The sequence below is a fragment of the Lithobates pipiens genome, unplaced genomic scaffold (assembly GCF_037356315.1).
Source record: "Lithobates pipiens isolate NorthernLeopardFrog02 unplaced genomic scaffold, aLitPip1_a1.2 Scaffold_22, whole genome shotgun sequence".
NCBI classification, from domain to species: Eukaryota; Metazoa; Chordata; class Amphibia; order Anura; family Ranidae; genus Lithobates; species Lithobates pipiens.
The window spans coordinates 63,720,266-63,742,339 of NW_027507784.1; the positions used below are offsets into that span (position 1 = coordinate 63,720,266).

Sequence of the window (22,074 nt, forward strand, 5' to 3'; positions counted from 1 at the left end):
GTAAAGAAAAGAATAAACAGAATAATTATACAGCTCTACAATTAGTATATGCAATAACACATTATACAAAAAAAACAACAGACACCTGAGATAGTATAAAGTGGTGTTCCCTTCAACTTATTGCCAGAAGTCATTTTCTAGAAAAAATATTCCTGCATGTTTGTATGGCAATAGTAAACATATCAAAATGTACAATATTAATATAGAATATTTAGTAATGATTTAATCCTAAGGTTCTTTACAACAATGTTCCCTAACAAAACCACATGAAGAAGAGAAATTTAGGTGGAAAGCTAAAGCAAACCTGCTATAACAATGAGCTCAAACTAGGAGGTAGGTACCAAGAGGGGAACCCCTCAACACTGCCTAATAGCTTTGTGTAACCACTTGACCTCTGGAGGATTTTACTCTGTTCATGACCAGGCCATTTTTTTCTAATTGGCATTACACTACTTTAACTAGTAATAGTAATTAGCTAAACTAAATTATCATTTGTTTTCAAACAAATAAATCTTTTTGGTGGTATCTGATCACCACTTTGCGATATAAACAATAAAAAAAAAAAAAAAAAAAAAGACTGAAAAGTTTAACAAAAAAAAAAAAAATGTTACGTTCTGCCTTGCAGGTATGAGAAACAGATTGTTCTCGCTGTATAGAGCTCTGTGTTGATTGTCAGCACAGGGCTCTGGGCAGTGATTGGACATAGCTGATCAGCAGGCCCCAGCCATGGTCGGGATTTGCTGACAGGCTCCTGCTGTGTGCAATCACAGTGGGTGCCGGATGGGTACGTCACTCTGCTACAGCATCCACCCATCTGCAGTACATTGTGGGCAGGTGGGAAGTGGTAAAAGCTGAACTAATGTTGGAAACCTTAGATCTGAATTCTTGCTGTATAGCTACAAACTCCATTTCGCATGGAAGTACAAGCAGTGCTGTAGGGATGAAGGAGCCCATTGTTTGACCTCCATTTCCCCTCCCCTTGTCCATTCACAAATTTATATTCTGTTCACAAAGTACAAAGCATTCTGTGAATGAGCATAGGGAGATCTTGTTATTCATCTTCCCTTCCTATCCCATTGTCCATACACAGAATACATAAAAAATTCTGTGAAACAATAAAAAAAAAAAAAAAAAAAAAAAAGACTTTTTAATGGGAAAGGGGGCAGAAAAGAGAGCTTCTGCTCTTTATTCTCGTAGTGCTGGAAGTAAAGAGCTACCTGTACTATCTGGCGTCAGTGAAACTATGGGGTTGATTTACTAAAACTGGGAGAATGCAAAATGTGGTGCAGCTGTTCATGGTAGCCAATCAGCTTCTAGCTTCAGTTTGTTCAATTAAGCTTTGTCAAAAGAAACTGGAAGCCGATTGGTTTCTTTGCAGAACTGCATCAGATTTTACACTCTCCAGTTTTAGTAAATTACCCCGATGAGTCACCAGCACCGAAGTAGCTTTTGTTCTCAGGAAGCTGGTTTTGTATAGGCAGTTGCATGGGCTCCTGGGACATACCGGCTCTGTATTATAGCAAGTCATTGATACTAAGTGATCCCAGCTTGTGTACCCTTAGGCTAGTTTTCTTGCAATGACAGCTTTGCTAATAATCCAAAGAAATGTGGCGTGGCATGCCAACCAAATCCATTTACCAAAATTTGCACTATTTTGGTGGGGGAAAAAAAATAATAAAAAAATAAAATAAATAAAAAAAAAACTTACCTCTCCCCCCCCCCCCCCCATAATGGGTGTTTGCTGCTTCTAACAACTAACTGAGCATAAGCATTTTCTGTTACAGGTATAATGTTTATTCTCTGGTATTCAGGAAACCAGAATCTGCAAAAACAGCTCTGGGGGAGCCAAGATTAAAAAAAAATAAACACACACACGGCATTTTACTGGCTTCACTTTTGCGGGAGAATCTTTGTTTTCGGCACTTCACTATGGTAGCTTTGCCTTAATGATTTTTTAATGGACACACAACTGGAGTAACTTTTTTAAATTTATATACCAACAAATATATATATTTATATATGCCAAAAAACTAATGATGCCAAACCTCAGAGGCTGTCTCTCTCCTGGAGCTTTTTTAATTGCTTGACAATGAATTGTAAAAACAAATTAAAATGAAAAGTTCACATGGCTCACAGTATGTACAAACGCTCACTGTAATAAAATGTTGAAATACTTCCGACAGTGCTCCATGTACTGCTCATGTTTAATCGACCTCACAGCGGTCAGCTTTTATGATGTGTCCAGATTGCAAATCCTTATCTCTTACTACTCACTACGAAACAACTTCATACAAAAAAATAAATAAAAATAAATTGAGCTTAGATGCAATTTAGAAAATACTAACTTTATAATATGGCAGGAACCTAAAAGTAAAACCAAAAAAGACCAAATCTTTTTTATTCCCATTTTGGAAAGAGTAAGGGAGGGTAATATGTATACACACAAAGTATTAACAAAAGCCTTGGGACACCTGCCTTTACACGCACATGAACGTCTTAGTCTCTAGGATTCAATATTGAGTTGGCCCACCCTTTGTAGCTATAACAGCTTCAACTCCTCTGGGAAGTCTGTCCACAAGGTTTAGGAGTGTGTCTATGGGAATGTTTGATCATTCTTCCAGAAACGCATTTGTGAGGTCAGGCACTGATGTTGGATGAGAAGGCCTGGCTCGCTGTCTCATTCATCCATGTCTTTATGGAACTTGCTTTGTGCACTGGGCCAACGCAATATTGAACCCTACAGACTAAGACTGTGATGCCACTAAAGTTCATGTGCGTGTAAAGGCAGGTGTCGCAATACTTTCGGTAATATAGCGTGTATAATTATATAGATGACACACACACACACACACACACATATATACAGTATCTCACAAAAGTGAGTACACCCCTCACATTTTTGTACATTTTTTGTTACATGTTTTCATGTAACAACACTGAAGAAGTGACACAAATGTAAAGTAGTGAGCGTATAACAGTGTAAATTAGCTGTCCCCTAAAAATAACAACACACAGCCAATAATGTCTAAACCGCTGGCAACAAAAGTGAGTATTACATGAATATGTTCAAATTGGGCCCAAAGTGTCAATATTTTGTGGGGCCACCATTATTTTCCAGCACTGCCTTAACCTTATTGGGCATGGAGTTCACCAGAGCTTCACAGGTTGCCACTGGAGTCTCTTCCACTCCTCCATGACGACATCACAGAGCTGGTGGATGTTTGAGACCTTGTGCTCCTCCACCTTCCGTTTGAGGATGCCCCACAATAGGGTTTATGTCTGGAAACATGCTTGGCCAGTCCCACCACCTTTACCCTCAGCTTTAGCAAGGTAGTGGTCATCTTAGAGGTGTGTTTGGGGTCCTTATGTTGGAATACTGCCCTGCGGCCCAGTCTCTGAAGGGAGGGGATCATGCTCAGTATGTTACTGTACATGTTGGCATTCATGGTTCCTTCACTGTAGCTACCCAGTGCCAGCAGCACTCATGCAGACCCAGACCATGATACTCCCACCACCAAGCTTGACTGTAGGCAAAACACAAAGACACACTTGTCTTTGTACTAATCACCTGGCTGCAGCCACACACGCTTGACACCATCTGAACCAAATAAGTTCATCTTGGTCTCATCAGACCACAGAATATGGTTCCAGTAATCCATGTCCTTAGTCTGCTTGTCTTCAGCAAACTGTTTACGGCTTTCTTCTGCGTCATCTTTAGAAGAGGCTTCCTTCTGAGAGGACAGCCATGCAGACCAATTTGATGCAGTGTGGTCTGAGCACTGACAGGCTGACCACCCCACACCCCTACAACCTCTGCAGCAATGGTGGCAGCACCCATACATCTATTTCCCAAAGACAACCTCTGGATAGGACGCCGATTACGTGCACACAACTTCTTTGGTCAACCATGGCAAGGCCTTTTCTGAGTGGAGCCTGCCCTGTTAAACCACTGTATAGTCTTGGCCACCATGCTGCAGCTCATTTTCAGGGTCTTGGCAATCTTCTTATAACCTAGGCCATCTTTCGTGTAGAGCAAGAATCCTTTTTTTTTTTTTCGATCCTCAGGGTTCTTTGCCATGAGGTGCCAAGTAGAACTTTCAGTGACCAGTATGAAAGAGAGCAATAACCAAAATTAACACACCTTCTCTACATTCACACCTGAGACCTTGCAACACTAATGAGTCACATGACACTGGGGAGGGAAAATGGCTAATTGGGCCCAATATGGACATTTTCACTTAGGGGTGTATTCACTTTTGTTGCCAGCAGTTTAGACATTAAAGGCTGTGTGGCGAGTTATTTTGAGGGGGACAGAAAATTTACACTGTTGCCGTATACAAGCTGTACACTCACTACTTTACATTGTAGCAAAGTGTGCTTCAGTGTTGTCACATGAAAACATAATAAAATATTTTAAAAATGTGAGGGGTGTACTCACTTTTGTGAGATACTATAATTATATATATATATATATATATATATATATATATATATATATATATATATATATATATATATATATATATATATATATAATCTCCATTTATATCTGAGCTCAGATTTGAGAGCTCGCTTCTGTGATGGCGGATGTGAACCGTAACAGCGAAGCGAGTCTTAGCGCCATCCTAGCAACAAAGCAGGACTGTATGATGTGTTCTCTAGGAGTTTTCAATCAGGCTTCATGAGGTACATAAATGGCTCACATCTACAGTAAGGGCATTATTCAACTTTAGTCAGAGCTGCAGATTGTTTTTATCTATGAGAGCCCCTTACCTGCATAGGCAGTTTTTCGCGAAAAGGTCAATTATGCCTTTAAGTCTGCTTTCTTTTAAAATAGCCTCTCTTCCGAGGACCTACATTTTTACAGATTAATTCTGTGAATGTTATTTAAAGTCTTTGATTACCTAAACCATTTTGTAATTTATGTTTAGTGTTCCTTCAATAAAACATTTTAAATAGTCAGAAGCCAATAAACAGCCTAAAGGTTTGTGGTGCAACTGTTCCCTCCCAACGATTCTCTTAAACCATCCAGTTGGCTCAGTAATTACTTCTGCTTTTTGAGCTATTGGAAATCAGTACAGGAGGAACCAATAAAGCATTTTCGGTTTCTCTTATTCTCCCCATTGCCTGGGCGAATAACATAAAACGTAGAGTGGAGTAGCTACAATTAGCTACGTCCTCATGCAGCGTTCATGAGAGGGAGCTATGGATGGTGCTTGAAGGGTGCCTTGCATGAACACAGGCAATTCATCCTTTGACATTACAAACACTCAACAACTCAGCCACTTTAAAACGTAAAAAAAATAAAAAAAATAAAAATAAAAAGGAAGAAGTTTATGCCTAGTGGTATAGAATTTATATAGCATTGCTAATTTAACATGACTGTCTGGGTTTGTCTGATGCCCGCGTCTTCCCCCTGCATGCTGTGGTTCCAGCTAGCAACTACGACATCATTAGTCTGTCCCTGAAGAGCTGAAGGGGCATACTAGCAGAATAGTACCTGTGGGATTCAATGACGGCATACAGCTGTAAGACACAGACATCCAACACACTAGTATGTTTTGAATGCTGAAGATTCTAGTAGCAGGGGTACCTGTGCAGAAAGAGCAAAGACAGCCCAATTTCACAACTATGAAATGCAAGGCTGGTGTGGTTCTCTGAAGAATTCTGATGTTAGAACTCCACAATACATTCCTCTTGGCAGAAGTAGTATATCTTGTTGGGGAGGACAGACCATTTTAAAGCTGAATTCCAGGAAATCTGCCAATTTGTAAGAAGTGCAGACACACTATGAATTAAGTGCAATGAGGTGCATGACATCTACTGAACTTATCTCTTACTTATATCTGGTTTAGGACTCTGTGAGAAGAGAGAAAGCCACTTAGAGCAGCTATGCCCATCCCTCCCCTCTGCTGCCCATTCAGAGAAGCCTTTGTATTTTGTGAAGTTCACATAATACAATAGCTTCTGTGATTAGGCAGGAGTAGAGGAGGGGCAGAAATAGCAGCTGCACTGATTCTAATGTTGAAGATGCTTCGACCTGAAGCATTGGTGTCAGGCTGCTGGAAATACAGCAACAATAGTCTTCCAGGAGTGCAATAAAACTGTCAGGTGTAAATAAAAGTTAAGATCAGTAGACGTCATGAACCTCCTTGGACTTGATTCATTGTGTGCCTTCACTTTTTTTAAAAAGAGCTGAATTCCTGGAATTCAACCTTAAGACATCATCAGGATACACAAAACATAAAAGTCCACTTTAACACTTTAAAGTCCAGTTTTAGAATTTCAGTGGCTTCTGTGTGGGAGGGGCCAAGATAATCGAGAAGAGCCCGTTGGAAAAACGAAGTTACTTACTGGTAACGTTCTTTCCCGGAGTCTTTCAGGACAGCCACCTGATAGACCTTGACTCCTCCCCTCCGCAGGAAACACTGTGCCAGCCATCTTTAAAATTTCCTCCTCCCCTGCTGGCTCCTCAGTTTTTTTTAAAGAGCACTTCCAGTCTGCTGGACACAAGAACATATGATACACACAGTCAAACTATATCCCATTTCCTGTAAGGAAATCTCAAGTATTTTATACATTTGGGTGGGTACCGGTGCTGTCCTGAAAGACTCCAGGAAAGAACGTTACCAGTAAGTAACTTAGTTTTTTTCCCCTAATCGTCTTTCAGGACAGCCACCTGAGAGGATAATCGAGCACTTACCCTTTGGGCGGGACTACCGCTTATAAGAACTTGCGTCCAAAAGGTCTGATCCTTTGCAGACCATAAAGGTCCACCCTGTAGTGTTTTACAAAAGTGGCGAAGCTGGACTATGTTGCTGCTTTACAAATCTGTTCCGGGGTTGCTCCAGCTCTCTCTGCCTGCGACGCTGCCACTGATCTGTGTACTCTGATACCCTTTGGGATCTGCATACCTCCCAACAGATAGGCCTGGCCAATAGCCTCTCTAAACCATCTGGCTATAGTGCGCTTTGAGGCCTTGTGCCCTTTTTTGGCTCCTGAATTTAAAATAAGTAAAGGAATCTGTCTTTCCTAAAGGCTTTTGTTTCATCGAAATAACGCAGGACGCATCTCCTGATGTTTAACATATGAAACTTAATTTCTTGTTCCCCGGAAGGATTTTTACAAAAAGAAGGTAAAATATCATCCTTGCCTCTGTGAAATTTTGAGGCCACTTTAGGCAAAAAGGCTGGATCCATCTTAAAAACTATGCGATCTGGGAAAACCTGAAAAGAGGGAGGAGGTTTGATTGATAGGGACTATCTCACACTATTCTGGCTGTAGTAACGGCCACCAAAACTGCTTTAAGTGTCATCATTTTCAAAGTGCATTTTTTCTGCGGTTCGAAAGGGTCCGCTGTCATAGTTTGTAGCACTAATGACAGGTCCCACTTTGGAAGGCCAGACCTCAGTCTCTGCCTGCTCAAGGATTCAAAGAGTCTAATCATCCATTGATTGGACGTTTGTTTTCCTTTCTTGATATACGGACAGTGCTCCACTCTGCAGGAACTCTAAGCCCTTGTACACACGGTCGGACATTCCAACGGAAAATGTCCGATCGGACCGTGTTGTCGGATAATCCGACTGTGTGTGGGCTCCATCGGACTGTTTCCGTCGGAATATCCGACGGACAAAGTTTTAGAGCTGGGCTATAAAACTTTCCGACAACATGATCCGATCGGACTTTGTCCGATTGTGTGTAGAGAATTCCAATCGGACAAAGTGCTACGCATGCTCAGATCAAATTCCTAGACCAAAGCTATTGGCGAAATAACGTCATCACGTTCTGAACGATCGGATTTTCCGACAACTTTGTCCGACCGTGTGTATGCAACACGAGTTTGGGACAAAATCCGTCGGATTTTGTTGTCGGAAACTGTGTACAAGGGCTAAGACCACCACTGAATTCTGTGTCTTAAAGGAGTGTTCTGTACACCATTTGTTAAAACATTTCCATACATTCTGGTAAATTGTGCAAGTTTCCATTTTCTTGTTTTTCAGCAGTACATCAATTATGCTGTTTGCGTTTAGTTTTCAGCAGCTGCTCCTCAGAAACCAAGCGCCCAGGTTCTACCTTTCCACTTGGGGACAACATACTGTGCCCTGGGAGAGGAGATCCTCCTGGACTGTTAATAGCCAAGGGGGTTCTGCCGCAAATTCTTTGAGACTAGAGAACCACGGTCTTCTGGGCCAGTGTGGTGCAATGAGAATCAGTGACATGCAACAACCCTCATTGCACCACACTGGCCCAGGAGACCGTGGTTCTCTAGTCTCAAAGAACTTGCTGAATAACCCCCTTGGTTATTACCAATCCAGAAGGATCTCCTCTCCCAGGGCACAGCATGTTCTTGTACTGTGGCAGAATGGCACAGTTGGGTGAAACCAAGTTATGTTACGTCACTTCGGCCTGTGGCCACTAGGGGGCACACACGTGCTCCCCTCCCCTCCCCGATGCAAGTGCGGTCTCGATCACCACTGAGACGCGGAGAACCTAGAACAGTGTGTAAACACACAATTTCCGGTTCTCTGAGGGGAGAAGTGACAGAATATGAACAACAATCTGTCATCTCCTCTACATGGTCCCCCCTTCAGTTAGAACACACACTAGGACACACTTAACCCCTTCACTGCCAGTGACATTTTTACAGTAATCAAAGAATTTTTAATCACACTGATTGCTGTATTAATGCCAATGGTGCCAAACGTGTCAAAATTGTCCAACATGTACGCTAATGAAAAGCGTGTTTATTAGCGTTTATCTGCGTTTGTCGTTTTTGGCGGTGAAAAACGACACTTTGAAAGCAAATTTCTGGCGTTCGGAAAAAAAGCCCATAAACTCCACTGCTCATTAAAGCTAAAAAACGTCCATGTGTGCATGAACACATAGGCCAACACAGTGGAGTTTACGGGCTTTAAAAAAAAAAAAAAAAAAAAAACGCCAAAACTCCAATAAACTGCAGTTTATGAGCTCCAGTGTGCACGGAGCCTAAAACCTAAAGAGGTTGTAAACCCTTGGATGCATTAAGGTGAAAAAACTTGACACTGACTGGCCCTCGGTGTCTATAGATGCTGAAAAACACCCACAAGGAAACCCCCCGGGAGAGCGCTTCTCCCAGGGGGTTTACCGATACAAGGAGGAGCCGTTAGAGCCACTGGGGGACCCCAGAAGACGAGGTTCGGGGCCACACTAACTGCACAGTGGAGGCAAGTATGATATATGTTATTTTATTTTTTAAAAACCCTTTAAAGGTAGCATCTCTTCATGTGGCAGACTTCCCAGGACAGTATCCCGTCACATGGTACATCCTTCGGGGTATAATCCACCTCATGGCAGGCCCTTCAAGGTAATATTGCTCTTCACATGGAATGACATCTTTCTTTGAATCAGTCTCATTCCACATGCCAGGCTCTCTGGGGTATTCTCCCTTTAAAGCAATCTCTGTTAATGGACAGGCTTTGCAGGGCAGTCTGTCCCCATGTGGCAGGCTGTCCACTAGGACAGTACAACTATGGCACAGGAGCACAGTGCCTACAGCGAGCAATCTCAGGTTTTCTTTATAAATGGCTGGGTGGGTTTTATTTCCAGAGATGCACAGCAGACAGACTGCCGACAGACGCCCGTGGTAAATCAACCATAAATAGGACCCGAAAAAGGAACTTTCACTTATCTGTCTCCTCCCTTCTCTGGTGCCACATTTGGTACCTTTTAGCGGCGAGGAGTGAACGGGTACCCGTTTTGAACTGGAACCCTTTTCCCCCACTTCCAGAGAGTGTGCCGTCCCTCAGAAGTTCGGCCCCCCTCCTCCTTGGCCAGGCCAAAAAAAGTACAGCGAACATTGCGCATCAGCAGTAAGGCTTCACTGCCGGTTTCTCTTACCAGGAATGGTGGCGGCAGCACCCGACAGCGGATCCGAAAATCAGCTGGGGTGCCGACATCTCAGAAACCCTGGACAGGTAAGTGTCTTAATATTAAAAGTCAGTAGGTACAGTATTTATAGCTGCTGACTTAATTTTTTCATAGGGAACATCGCTTTAAGTGCAAAACTGTGAGAAGACAAAAGACAACTTGTAGGTTTTGCTTTGCCAACCTCATACACCAGTATAAAGTCAGCTTATCCAAGAACACCATCTGCTGACCAGTTTCTTCAGTGCAGCGTGTCAAGACAGTCTCCGTATCGGCTCTGCCACATTGTACTTGCTATGACGGAACGATAGCTAATAGCACTGTGGGCAGGAATTCAAATTACCTTTGCCATAGGGACAAACACTTTTATGGTTGTTTTCTTTCTAAATGCAACATCAAATAAATTGATGGAAGCGGCAGGCACAGCAAAATGCTCCAGAGATGACAGACTGGGAAAAGATTCACAGCAGCTCTTCTTTGTCCTTTCTGTGAAATGTTTATAAATTGGTCCCACAGACAATTTTCAACACAGCCAACGATGGAGACCATCCAAGATGAAAACAGTTGTGTGCTGCTTAGGAAAACCTGCCACTGAATCTACATAAGAGGAATGGAAATTCTAGATTTGTATGGCACAAATAAAAGAGTTACTTCTGCACGATTGTGTTGTCCATATAGTATAATGCTATAAAACACGTCAATATTTTAAGACATATCCACATTTATCCTAAAATTGGCTAGTAAGGGAGATGCAGAAAAAGTTTGTTTAAAAAAAAAAAAAAAAAAGGAAGAAGTAATTCAGTGTTTAGAGCAGTACGGGGATCGCCTCGAAAATGATGATGCACTGATCATATGGTCCTCAGTCAAGAAATGTATCTTCGGGGAGTGGCATCAGACACATCTACTGAGATGACATCTACAGTCAGGGCCATGAATATTGGGACATTGACAATTCTAATCTTTTTGGCTCTATACACCACCACAATGGATTTGAAATGAAATAAACAAGATGTGCTTTAACTGCAGACTTTCAGCTTTAATTTGAGGGTATTTACATCCAAATCAGGTGAATGGTGTAGGAATTACAACAGTTTGTATATGTGTCTCACGCTTTTTAAGGGACCAGAAGTAATGGGACAATTGGCTGCTCAGCAGTTCCATTGCCAGGTGTGTTATTACCTCATTATCCCATTTACAAGGAGCAGATAAAAGGTCCAGAGTTCATTTCAAATGTGCTATTTGCATTTGGAATCTGTTGCTGTCAACTCGCAAAATATGAGAGCCAAAGAATTGTCACTATCAGTAAAGCAAGCCATCATTAGGCTGAAAAAAAACAAAACAAACCCATCAGAGAGATAGCAAAAACATTAGGTGTATGCAAAATCAACGGTTTGGAACATCCTTAAAAAGAAAGAACGCACCGGTGAACTCAGCAACACCAAAAGACCCAGAAGACCATGGAAAACAACTGTGGTGGATGACCGAATAATGTTTTCCCTGGTGAAGAAAGACCAAGTTAGACTTAGGCCGCGTACACACGGGCGGACTGTTCGCCCAACCTTGTCCGTTGAACAGTGTTTGGGCGGACAGTCCGCTCGTGTGTGGGCTTTCAGCGGACAGTTTCAGCGGACAGTTGGACGGACAAAGTCTTTCGGAAATTCCGAAAAACTGTCCGCTGAAACTGTGTTTGAGCGAACAGTCCGCCCGTGTGTGGGCTTGTCCGCTGTACTTTCGAAATGAGCGGACTGTTCCCGCTCGGAAAGTCCGCCCATTTCGAGCGCGTGTACAGGTAGGCGGGGCCCGCGAAGGAGACGTCGCGGGCTCCGCCGCCTGGAATGGGCTTAAAGGGGAACCCCAACGCCGAAAAAAATCGGCGTGGGGGTTCCCCCCAAGTCCACACCAGACCCTTGTCCGAGCACGCTACCCGGCCGGCCAGGAAAGGGGGGCGAGCGAGCGCGCCCCCCCCTCCTGAGCCGTACCAGGCCGCGTGCCCTCAACATGGGGGGTGCCTTGGGGAAGGGGGGGCCGCGCGGCCCCCCCACCCCAAAGCACCTTGTCCCCATGTTGATGAGGACAAGGGCCTCTTCCCGACAACCCTGGCCGTTGGTTGTCGGGGTCTGCGGGCGGGGGGCTTATCGGAATCCGGGAGCCCCCTTTAAGAAGGGGGCCCCCGGATACCGGCCCCCCACCCTATGTGAATGAGTATGGGGTACAATGTACCCCTACCCATTCACCTGTGAACTAAAGTACAATAAAAAACACAACACAGAGAAAAAATATTTTATTGCACAGCTCCGGGGGTCTTCCGTCTTCGGGGGTCTTCTCGCCGGACTCCTCCGCTATGTGTGTGTAGCTCTTTTGCTAGCGGAGGAGTCCGGCTTTCTTCCTCCCCGCCGCCGGCCTCTTCTCCCGACTTCGGGGGTCTTGTCCCCCTCTTCGGTTCTTCTGCCGGGCCACCGCGCCTGGTCCGGTGGCCCGGTCTTCTGTCGCCGTCTTCCGTTCTTCTGTCGCCGCCTTCGGTTCTTCTGCCGGGCCACCGCGCCTTCTTGTAGCTCTTTTACAGGCGGTGGCCCGGTCTTCTGTCGCCGCCTTCCGTTCTTGTTCTTCTTCTTGTTCTTCTTCTTCTCCTGGAGATGTTGACTCGACGAGCTCTCCGGCCGGAATGCCAGAGCCGCGCTGTGCGGTCACTTATATAGTGACAATGGGGCGGTGTCACATGGTATATGTCACATGGGTTGGTCACATGGTGACCCCGCCCCCTTACGATGTCATAGTCCCCATGTGACATCAACCCATGTGACCAACCCATGTGACATATACAATGTGACACCGCCCCATTGTCACTATATAAGTGGCAGCGGAGCGTGTCCCTGGCATTCCGGCCGGAGAGCTCGTCGAGTCAACATCTCCAGGAGAAGAAGAAGAACAAGAAGAAGAACAAGAACGGAAGGCGGCGGCGGCGACAGAAGACCGGGCCACCGCCTGTAAAAGAGCTACAAGAAGGCGCGGTGGCCCGGCAGAAGAACCGAAGGCGGCGACAGAAGAACGGAAGACGGCGACAGAAGACCGGGCCACCGGACCAGGCGCGGTGGCCCGGCAGAAGAACCGAAGAGGGGGACAAGACCCCCGAAGTCGGGAGAAGAGGCCGGCGGCGGGGAGGAAGAAAGCCGGACTCCTCCGCTAGCAAAAGAGCTACACACACATAGCGGAGGAGTCCGGCGAGAAGACCCCCGAAGACGGAAGACCCCCGGAGCTGTGCAATAAAATATTTTTTCTCTGTGTTGTGTTTTTTATTGTACTTTAGTTCACAGGTGAATGGGTAGGGGTACATTGTACCCCATACTCATTCACATAGGGTGGGGGGCCGGTATCCGGGGGCCCCCTTCTTAAAGGGGGCTCCCGGATTCCGATAAGCCCCCCGCCCGCAGACCCCGACAACCAACGGCCAGGGTTGTCGGGAAGAGGCCCTTGTCCTCATCAACATGGGGACAAGGTGCTTTGGGGTGGGGGGGCCGCGCGGCCCCCCCTTCCCCAAGGCACCCCCCATGTTGAGGGCACGCGGCCTGGTACGGCTCAGGAGGGGGGGGCGCGCTCGCTCGCCCCCCTTTCCTGGCCGGCCGGGTAGCGTGCTCGGACAAGGGTCTGGTGTGGACTTGGGGGGAACCCCCACGCCGATTTTTTTCGGCGTTGGGGTTCCCCTTTAAGCCCATTCCAGGCGGCGGAGCCCGCGACGTCTCCTTCGCGGGCCCCGCCTACCTGTACACGCGCTCGAAATGGGCGGATTTGCCTCCGCCTTACGTGGGCGAGTCCGTTCATTTCAAAAGTTGAGCGAACTGTTTGCCCAACCTTGTTCGTCAAACAGTCCGCTCGTGTGTGGGCAAGTCCGCTCATGCTAATTTTGAGCGGACTGTTTGATGAAACTGTTTGCCGAACAAGGTTGGGCGAACAGTCCGCCCGTGTGTACGCGGCCTTACCGGTAACTTGTTTTCCAGAAGTCTTTCAGGACAGCACCTGAGAGATAGCGACTCCACCCTCCTCGTTAGGAAACACCTTCTTCCTCCAGACTTTAAAGGGAGGCGCCTCCCTACCACACATCAGTTGTAGAAGAGAACCTCCGGCCCCGGCTGGAACACATAAACACATACGTTAGTCACAGCGTAGCATAATATAATACCATAGGGCGGGATGCTTGCTGTCCTGAAAGACTTCTGGAAAACAAGTTACCGGTAAGTCTAACTTGGTCTTTCCCAAGGCGTCTTTCAGGACAGCACCTGAGAGGATAACAGAGACCTACCCCTTAGGGCGGGACAACAGCTTGCAGGACCTTTCTGCCAAACGCCTGATTGCTGGCAGAAGTGAGATCCAGTCTATAATGTTTCACAAATGTGTGAAAACTCGACCATGTCGCCGCCTTGCAGATCTGCTCAGGGGTGGCACCAGCTCTCTCTGCCCACGTAGACGCCAGAGCTCTGGTTGAGTGTGCACAAATTCCTGCTGGAGGAGATAACCCTGCCTGGGAATATGCCTCCGAGATAGCTAATTTCAGCCATCTAGCTAAAGTAACTTTAGAAGCCTGAAAACCCTTTTTTTCTTCCTGAGAAGAGTACAAATAGTGAATCTGAACGCCTGAAGGACTCCGTCCTTTCTAAATAACTCAGCAGAGTCCTCCTGACGTCCAAAGTATGGAAAGAAGTCTCCTTATTTCCTTTGGGGTTAACACAAAACGTTGGCAGTACTATGTCCTGTATACGGTTCTGAACTGAAGCTACCTTCGGTAAGAATTTTGCATCTGTTCTAAGAATAACTCTATCAGAAAAAATGGAAAGATATGGTTCTTTAATCGACAGAGCATTTAGCTCACTGATCCTGCGTGCAGAGACAATGGCAATCAGAAACACGGTTTTTAATGTGAGAAACCTAAGGGAAGCCTCCACAAGAGGCTCAAAAGGTCCTTTTGTTAGAGACTGTAGGACTACCGATAAATCCCATCTAGGAAAAACCTTAACAGGAGCTGGCCTAGATATTTTAAGAGCTCTAAAGAATCTGATCACCAGTGGATCTGAGGCCACAGATTTTTCTAAGAAAACTGTCAGGGCTGCTACCTGCACCTTCAGGGTACTAACTGCCAGTCCCTTGTCTGCTCCATCCTGTAAAAACTCCAAGATGGAGACAAGGCTCCCTGTCACCTGGTCGGTTGACAAACACCAAGTTTTATAACGCTTCCAGACCTTAGAATAAATGGCCCTCGTAACCCTTTTCCTACTTGCTAAAAGGGTCGAGATCAAACGGTTGGAAAACCCCTTGCTCCTAAGGAGCTGCCTTTCAGAAACCAGGCCGTGAGGGCCAGACTGGCCACTCCTGGATGGTTCACTGGGCCCTGCAACAACAGATCGTGTCTGAGGGGCAGACGCCAACAAGGCTTGATTGCCAGGCCTAGAACTGTCGAAAACCAGGCCCTTTTTGGCCAAAAGGGCGTGATTAGAATAACTGGCACCCTCTCCCTCTGAATTTTTCTCAAAATTAACGGGATTAACTGAAATGGGGGGAAAGCATAGCAAAGACGAAATTCCCATGGATAAGCTAGCGCATCCGTGCCCAGCGAGCCATCGCGACTGTCCAGGGAAAAGAACTGGGGAACCTGGGCGTTCACCCTTGAGGCGAACAGGTCCACCTCTGGTAAACCCCATTTTCCGGCAATCATTGTGAATACCTCCGGGTTTAGAGACCATTCCGCTTCCCGAATAGCGTTTCTGCTTAGGAAGTCCGCTACCCTGTTTAGATCCCCTTTTAGGTGGACTGCTGATAGGGATAACAAATGTCTTTCCGCCCACCGAAGAATCTCCATGGCCAGTACCTGAAGCGACCTGCTTCTTGTACCCCCCTGTCTGTTTAAATAAGCCACTGCCGTGGCATTGTCTGTTAGGACCTGGACGTGATGGGACTGAAGTTCCTGAACAAACAACTCCAGAGCTAAGGCAATCGCCTTGAGCTCCCTCCAGTTTGAGGACCTTATTGTCTCCTCTTTGGCCCAGGACCCCTGAGTGAAACGTGTTCCTAGATGGGCTCCCCACCCCCAGGAACTGGCGTCGGTTGTTAGTCTTTTCCCAACTGGAAAAGCCCAGACTAACCCTTCCGATAAGACCTCCTGTCTTTTCCACCACCATAGGGACCTTTTTACCTGGGTTGACACTCTCACCTCTGCCTCTAGGGATGCCACTGTGTGATCCCAAGATTTTAGAAGGAAAGCCTGCAGACACCTGAAATGCATTCTTGCCCACTGGACTGCTGGCATTGCTGAAGTCAGAACCCCCAAAGCTGACATAACCTGTCTTACTGTCAGATTTTGGCTGGTCTGTAATAAAGACACTGCACCGGAAATCCTGTCCTTTTTGTCTAAGGGAAGGAAGATTTTTTGCTCCACCGAATTTATTAGAAACCCTAAAAACCGAATCTCCTGAGATGGGTTTAGGGACGACTTTTGGAGGTTCAAAATCCAACCCAACGCCTCCAGATGGCTGCGAGCTTTGCCTAGATTGGTCTGCAATTCCTCGCTGGATGGGGCGAAAAACAGCAGATCGTCTAAATAAGGAATAACTGCGATTCCCTGAAGACGCAGTGGCGCTAACGCTTCTGCCATTATTTTGGTAAAAATTCGGGGAGATGATGACAGGCCGAAGGGTAGGGCCCTGAACTGGAGATGATGAACCATACCCCCCAACCTCACCGCCAGCCTGAGAAACTTCTGAGACTGGGGAGAGATCGGAACATGTAGGTATGCGTCTTTTAAATCTACTGACGCCATAAAACATCCTGGCGTCAACAGATTTCTGACCGAAAAAATTGAGTCCATTTTGAACTTCCTGTACCTTATGGACTCGTTTAAAGGTTTTAGGTTGAGAATCAACCGAAACTTCCCTGTCGGTTTCTTTACTAGGAAAACATGGGAATAAAACCCCTCCTGCTGTTCTTGCAGGGGTACCTGTACTACTACGCCCTGTTGCATCAGTTCCTCTAGAGAGGACTTCATGGCCAGGGCCCTTACTGGATCCCGCGGGGTGTTGGTAATCAGGAACCTTTTTGGGGGGTCGTTGACAAACTCGAGTGAGTAACCCTGCGCGAGAGTGGTCAGGATAAACTGATTTGAAGTTATCCCTGACCACTGCGGAAGAAATTCTTGTAGTCTTCCGCCCACCCGCAGAGACGAGTCATTGCGATTTTTCGGCCTGTGTAGGAGGACGGAAGAGAATTCCGCCTCTACCCTTCGGCTTCGGGGCGGACCAACTTTTCCTTCTCCCTTGCAACTTGCTGTCCTGATCCTGAGTTTTTTGAGGTCGAAAAAGACGTTTTGGTACCTGCTTTTTCTTTTTGACCGGAAAGGATCTCTTTTTATCGGCTGTCCTGTCAAGAATATTATCGAGGTCAGAGCCGAAGAGCAAGTCTCCTGAAAAGGGTAACCCACACAGCTTATTCTTTGAAGCCGAGTCACCCGGCCAGGTTTTAAGCCATAAGGCTCTTCTTGCAGCATTAGTTAGAGCTGCTGACCTGGCCGATATCTTAATTGCCTCAGCTGAGGCATCTGCAACATAGGCCACTGCCGTAATCAGGGTAGGAAAAGAATCTAAGATTTCCTGTTTAGGGGAATCTGCAGCTATATGTGACTTTAACTGGTTAATCCAGTATTCTAAATTTCTGGCTACACACGTTGTGGCCATTGCTGGTTTTAAATTGCTCATAACTGATTGCCATGATCTCTTGAGCAAAAGATCCATGCGTTTGTCCATCGGATCTTTCAAAACTCCCATATCCTCAAAGGACAGATCTGTGGACCTTGAAACCTGGGAAAAGGCGGCATCCAGTCTGGGCACCTTGTTCCATACTGCTGCAGGGTCCTCCTCGAAAGGAAAACGCCTTTTGTGGGCTTTGGAGAAAAAGGGCTTTTTCTCTGGATCCTGCCATTCTTTCCTAATGGCCTCAGAGATGACCGGATGAACTGGGAATGTTCGGCCCTTAGGCTCATCCAACCCAGCATACATGCGGTCATGGAGTGATAATTCCTTTTTCTCCTCACTTAAACCAAGCGTAGCATGAATGGCTTTAAGGAGCCCATCGACCTCTTCAAGGGACAGTTTGAATTTAGAGGGGGCTACCTCAGAATCCTCCAACTCCTCTTCCGAATCTTTAACGGAAAGAGCAGTGGACTGCTTTTCCCTATCTGAAGGGTCTTCAGGCAGAGATTCTAACACCGGGATTGAGAGAGACCCCTGGGAAGACTCTGAAGTGGAAGGCTGACTAGCAGCCGGGTTTGCTAGTGAGTCACGAAAATTCTGGATCGTGGCGTACAGCTCCTTCTTTACAGAGGCCACCAAATCCTCACATACAGAGGCAGATTCCTCTTTAACTAAAGAAGTAATGCAGGGACTGCATAAGGTTTTCTTCCAATTTTCTCCCAGCTTGGCCCTGCAAGAAGGACATCTTTTTTTTGGGTCAGAGCTCTTAGCCTATGAAGAAAAAGACAAAAAAGGGGAAAAAAACAGGGAACCCTTAGTGAGACCCAGTCTCAGCTTTGATAGGGATCACCACACAGGTGCACTGAGAAGAAACCAGTCAGCTTCTAGTGCCCAGACAGGCCCCTTGCCACCAGGGGGGGAAAAAAAAAGAAAAAAAGAGCGAGACCAAACGCCAGGAAATAGAAAAAGAAAGGCAGACTTTAACTGCTGCCTCTTACCTGGGCTTTGCTGGTGCCTGTGCCTGTCCCCACCGCTGCAGACGCTGAATCTTCCATAATCAGCTGTGCAGAGATCCACTTGTGGCTAAACGCCGCCTCCGGAGTCACGCTGTGCAGCTGCACCGGACCGGAAGCGGAAATAGGCACCAGCACCTGTCCTCCCTCCTCCCCCCTGCGTCTACGCCGGAAACGACGTTTCAGCTGACCCGATGACCCGCTCTGTCACTTCCGGCGCGACCGCCGAAAAAAAACATGGCGGCGGCACACGCGCGCCGCCGCGCCTACGAACGTGCGGGCCACCGAGTCTTCGGCTCTCTCCGAGCACAAGAGGGGAAGAGGAGCCCGCTTGCTACCGCTGACGAGGCGTGGGTAGGTCGGGAGGACAGCGGGTCTCTAAAGGAGGAAAAAAAAGGGAAAGAAGCCTAGTCCCCCAGGAACACCTAAGAGAAACAGACTCCTTCCCAAAAGGTGTTCCCTCCGGGCCGGAGGAAACACAAAAACTGATGTGTGGTAGGGAAGCGCCTCCCTTTAAAGTCTGGAGGAAGAAGGTGTTTCCTAACGAGGAGGGTGGAGTCGCTATCTCTCAGGTGCTGTCCTGAAAGACGCCTTGGGAAAACACCCTTCACAACAGTTGGCCAGATCAAGAACACTCTCCAGGAGGTAGGTGTATGTGTGTCAAAGTCAACAATCAAGAGAAGACTTCACCAGAGTGAATACAAAGGGTTCACCACAAGATGTAAACCATTGGTGAGCCTCAAAAACAGGAAGGCCAGATTAGAGTTTGCCAAACAACATCTAAAAAAGCCTTCAAATTCTGGAACATCATCCTATGGACAGATGAGACCAAGATCAACTTGTACCAGAGTGATGGGAAGAGAAGAGTATGGAGAAGGAAAGGAACTGCTCATGATCCAATGCATTCCACCTCATCGGTGAAGCATGATGGTGGTAGTGTCATGGCGTGGGCATGTATGGCTGCCAATGAAACTGGCTCTCTTGTATTTATTGATGATGTGACTGCTGACAAAAACAGCAGGATGAATTCTGAAGTGTTTCAGGCAATATTATCTGCTCGTATTCAGCAAAATTCTTCAGAACTCATTGGCCGGCGCTTCACATTGCAGATGGACAATGACCCGAAGCATACTGTGAAAGCAACCAAAGAGTTTTTTAAGGGAAAGAAGTGGGATGTTATGCAATGGCCAAGTCAATCACCTGACCTGAATCCGATTGAGCATGCATTTCACTTGCTGAAGACAAAACTGAAGGGAAAATGTCCCAAGAAGAAGCAGGAACTGAAGACCGTTGCAGTAGAGGCCTGGCAGAGCATCACCAGGGATGAAACCCAGTGCCTAGTGATGTATGTGCATTCCAGACTTCAGGCTGTAATTGACTGCAAAAGATTTGCAACCAAGTATTAAAAAGTGAAAGTTTAATGGATGATTATTAATCGGTCCCATTACGTTTGATCCCTTAAAAAGTGGGAGGCACATATACAAACTGTTGTAATTCCTACATCGTTCACCTGATTTGGATGTAAATACCCTCAAATTAAAGCTGAAAGTCTGCAGTTAAAGCACATCTTCATTTCAAATCCATTGCGGTGGTGTATAGAGCCAAAAAGATTAGAATTGTGTTGATGTCCCAATATTTATGGACCTGACTGTCTGCAGGCATGTACTGGCCATTGGAACTACAGGGAGTTTCCCGGTGGGCCGGTGGCTCAGTGGGCCAGTCAGGTGCAGTCCTGGAGCCGCTCCTCTCTGACAGTGAGTGATCGCGATTTCACTCCTGTTAGGTGGAGCAGCTGCCGTCACTTGCTGAAGAGAGCATTAGGCCTTCTGCTCCCTCCAGCCTGCAGGGGGAGATAGACAGCTGGCAGACATTCCATTCTCTCTCCCCTTGTCACTTATCACATGACTGGAGAGAGGAATGAGAAGCTGCCTTCAAAACAGAGTACACGTGGGAGGGGGAGGAAAGGGAGGACACCCTGATGTAAGGGGAAGTGCTGATGGAGACACTCAAGATTAAAGTGGGCCAGTCATGATGAGGTCCAGGGCCAAATTTTTGTCCCAGTCCAGCCCTGACTGTATGCCTGTCCACTGTCCTGATGTCACTACCACAAAATACACCGACATCTGTCACTTGATGCAGTGCCAACCTACCACAGCAAAGTCTGCTTTAAGGCCTGGTTCACACCCATGTTTGCAGTGTGCTTTGAGTTTTTCAGAAACACACTACAGTCCATTTAACATGATTTCCTCTGGGTCATGTTCACATCTGTGCGTTTTCAACCTGTGCATTTTTTGGAAAGGGCCAGAGACTTTTTTGCCTGCAACATGTTGTTTTGTGGTTCCATAGACTTCAATGGAAACGCAGCAGAAACACATCAAAAACATAGCGCTTGCATTATTTTATGTGCCTTCGCAGTGTTTCTCTTGCAGGAGAACAGACAAAAATGTTAAAAAAAGACCTAAAAAACACAGGGAAAATGCCCCACCTGCAACCCGCATAGGTGTGAACCAGGGGTCGACAAGCCCCAGGCACCAGTACGCCATGGCAAAAAAAAGTTTAGTCCTGGCGCCTAGGCTGTCACCAGGACTTTAAAAAAAATAAAAGTTACACCCAAAAAAATAAAAATAAAATTGAGGCCCCCCACACATACACATGTGGCAGGATGCCTGCACATGTTACATATCACCATGCATGTTGGAATGAGAGTGATAATTCTAGCACCAGATCCCCTTTGTAACACTAAACTGACAACCCACAGGGGGCTTTTAAAGTGCCCCTATGGAAAATATAGGGCATCAACATGTTGGCTATCCATGTCTTTTATATTTTACCAAAACTTGATTAATTCATTGCGTAAAAAAAAAAATGCATCTATGGGGGGAGAGGGAGAGGGAGAGGGAGAGGGAGAGAGAGGGAGAGGAGAGAGAGGAGAGAGAGGGAGAGGAGAGAGAGGGAGAGGAGAGAGAGGGAGAGGAGAGAGAGAGGGAGAGGAGAGAGAGAGGGAGAGGAGAGAGAGGGAGAGGAGAGAGAGGGAGAGGAGAGAGAGGAGAGAGAGAGGAGAGAGAGGGGGAGAGAGAGGGGGAGAGAGAGGGGGAGAGAGAGGGGGAGAGAGAGGGGGAGAGAGAGGGGGAGAGGGAGGGGGAGAGGGAGGGGGAGAGGGAGGGGGAGAGGGAGGGGGAGAGGGAGGGGGAGAGGGAGGGTTTTTTTTTATTTATTATGTTTGGCTTTTTGTGCAATATGTAAGCCAAAAGACATCCATTGATCTTCAGCAGTCTTTTGGCAGACCCATACATAGGGCAATACATCTGGGACTGTATTATGGGAAAACTGAAGTGCCATATATTCAGCTCCTGCAGTGACACAAGTGGTTCCGTTTGGCTGCCTCTGACATTGCAAGGCCTCCACACAGTTAATAGACCAAAAACCGGTGC

The 22,074-nt window shown here is 46.5% G+C and overlaps 1 protein-coding gene across 2 annotated transcripts in view; it reads right to left on the reverse strand.

Moving 5' to 3' along the window:
* ARL6IP6 (ARF like GTPase 6 interacting protein 6) overlaps positions 1-22,074 on the reverse strand; it is a 50,121-nt gene that overhangs the window by 5,994 nt on the left and 22,053 nt on the right. The gene's annotated exons all lie outside the window — the stretch shown is intronic.